Genomic DNA, 3,114 nt, shown 5'->3' with positions numbered 1-3,114 from the left:
TGCAGATCGCGAAGGTGTCGTGCATTCGGTACTTGATCGGTTGGATCATGAAGACGTTCGACTACATCAACCGCGTTACTAAACGCTTCCGCTTTCGGTCTACAGGGTACATAGACACACTCTCCCCGCTCATTACTATGCTTCTTCTAGATAGATCTTGCATGATCGTAGGATTTTTTTTAAAATACTATATTCCCCAACAGTTCCATCAGCACCGTTGCATAAAAAACGGTGACCTCCCGTCGCATGATCCCATCATAGCGCCGAGGACACCCTTCCTTGCAACATCTGGTGATGCTTCCAACCATTGAGCTCGCAAAAATAGGTGATGTTGTGACGCCCCTATCACAATACCCGGCGACTCCCTTCCTTCCCATCTGAACATTGTCGCCAACCCATCGTTGCATTAAAGCATTTGTCACTGACGACATCTTCGAGTTGCAGGTTCGTTGTAGTGCAGCACTCTTTGCGGCCACGGCGAACAGAGCCCCAAATTGCAGTAGTACAGCACGTGGTGCCCACCACTGGCAAACCCTATAAGTTGGGTTGCAATAGTGCAGCGAGCAGGGCCCGCCTCTGGCCTCCCTCATCGTGCTACGTTGCAATGTCGGCGGCAAGCGGCGCTAACCTCTAGCAACCCCTTGTGTGTGAAGGAAATATGCCCTAGAGGCAATAATAAAGTTGTTATTTATATTTCCTTATATCATGATAAATGTTTATTATTCATGCTAGAATTGTATTAACCGGAACCTTAGTACATGTGTGAATACATAGACAAACAGAATGTCACTAGTATGCCTCTACTTAACTAGCTCGTTGAATCAATGATGGTTATGTTTCCTAACCATAGACATGAGTTGTTATTTGATTAACGGGATCACATAATTAGAGAATGATGTGATTGACTTGACCCATCCGTTAGCTTAGCACGATGATCATTTAGTTTGTTGCTATTGCTTTCTCCATAACTTATACATGTTCCTATGACTATGAGATCATGCAACTCCCGAATACCGGAGGAACACTTTATGTGCTACCAAACGTCACAAAGTAACTGGGTCATTATAAAGGTGCTCTACAACTGTCTCCGATGGTGTTTGTTGAGTTGGCATAGATCGAGATTAGGATTTGTCACTCCGATTGTCGGAGAGGTATCTCTGGGCCCTCTCGGTAATGTACATCACTATAAGCCTTGCAAGCAATGTAGCTAATGAGTTAGTTACGGGATGTAGCATTACGGAATGAGTAAGAGACTTGCCGGTAACGAGATTGAACTAGGTATTGAGATGCCGACGATCGAATCTCGGGCAACTAACATACCGATGACAAAGGGAATAACGTATATCATTATGCAGTTTGACCGATAAAGATCTTCATAGAATATGTGGGAGCCAATATGAACATACATGTTCCGCTATTGGTTATTGACCGGAGATGTGTCTCGGTCATGTCTACATAGTTCTCGGACCCGTAGGGTCTGCACGCTTAACGTTTGGTGACGATTGGTATTATGAGTTTATGTGTTTTGATGTACCGAAGGTAGTTCGGAGCCTCGGATTTGATCACGGACATGACGAGGAGTCTCGAAATGGTCGAGACGTAAAGATCGATATATTGGAAGCCTATGTTTGGACATCGGAATGGTTCCAGATGTGTTCGGGCATTTTCCGGAGTACATAGAGGTTACCGGAACCCCCCGGGGAGTATATGGGCCTTATTGGGCTTTAGGTAAAAGAGAGAGGGCCTGCCTAGGGCAGGCCGCGCTCCCCCCAAGGCCTAGTCCGAATTGGACTAGGGGGAGGGGCGGCGCCCCCTCCTTCCTTATCTTCTCTCTTTCCCTTCCTTCTCTCCTACTCCTACTTGGAAAAGGGGGAATCCTACTCCCGGTGGGAGTAGGACTCCCTAGGGCGCGCCATAGTAGTAGAGGTTCGGACCTCCCCCTCCTCCACTCCTTTATATACGGGGAAGGGGGGCACCCCATAGACACACAAGTTGATCATTGATCTCTTAGCCGTGTGCGGTGCCCCCCTCCACCACAATCCACCTCAGTTATATCGTAGCGGTGCTTAGGCGAAGCCCTGTTCCGGTAGCATCATCATCGTCATCACACCGTCGTGCTGACGAAGCTCTCCCTCGACACTCTGCTGGATCATGAGTTCGTGGGACGTCATCGAGCCGAACGTGTGCAGATCGCGGAGGTGTCGTACTTTTAGTACTAGGATCGGTCGATCGTGAAGACATACGACTACATCAGCCGCGTTGACATAACGCTTCCGCTTACGGTCTATCAGGGTACGTGGAAAACACTCTTCCCCTCTCGTTGCTATGCATCACCATGATCTTGCGTGTGCGTAGGAAATTTTTTAAAATTATTGCGTTCCCCAACAGTGTGTTGCGTTACATGAGTTTAACGAGCAGCCCCGTGTCACGTTACGTCGCAACAGTGTGGCGAGCAGAGCCCTCCCCCCCCCTCGGCACCCCATATGTATACATTCCATCATCCCATCGACCTCGTGGCACTGCTTGCATCATTGTCATCCTGCATCGCAGCCTTGCAGCACTCATCGACCTTGCATAAGTGTTGGTCGTGTTTTTTGCAAAAGAGTTTAAAAAATTGTTAGTCACCTTATTGTTGGTGTCCTGGATTAGGGGGTGCTTGCCACGTCGATCCGTTGGTCATGGGCTGGGCCGTGGACCCGGCGAAGATTGACGAATGGGCCATGTCGGCCCTGGCCCCGACATAATCAAGATGAAGATCTCCTAGAGGCTTGGCGTATAGTTCAAGCGTATTTTGAATAGTTGGCATGTTTATCCCTACATAGTAACTGACTATGTGTAAATCCTAGGTACCCCCTGCGTCTATATAAACCGTGGAGCTTAGTCCATAGAGCCACGTGCATTAACCTTCACAAGGTTCAGAGCTTAGACAAACTCTTACGATCTCGAGGTAGATCAATATGTACTGTGTAGCCCATCACAATCAATATATAAGAAGCAGGACATATGGTTTTTTCTCATCAAGAGGACCCAAACCAAGGTAAAACATCGTGTCCCTACTCTTCTTGTGAACTAAAAGCACGACAAGTAATTTGGAATGGAGGGAGTACCTCTGAT

The sequence above is a fragment of the Triticum aestivum genome, chromosome 5A, assembly GCF_018294505.1.
Source record: "Triticum aestivum cultivar Chinese Spring chromosome 5A, IWGSC CS RefSeq v2.1, whole genome shotgun sequence".
NCBI classification, from domain to species: domain Eukaryota; kingdom Viridiplantae; phylum Streptophyta; class Magnoliopsida; order Poales; family Poaceae; genus Triticum; species Triticum aestivum.
The sequence above is the reverse complement of the archived record's forward strand: the minus strand, read 5'-3'. Positions refer to the sequence as shown.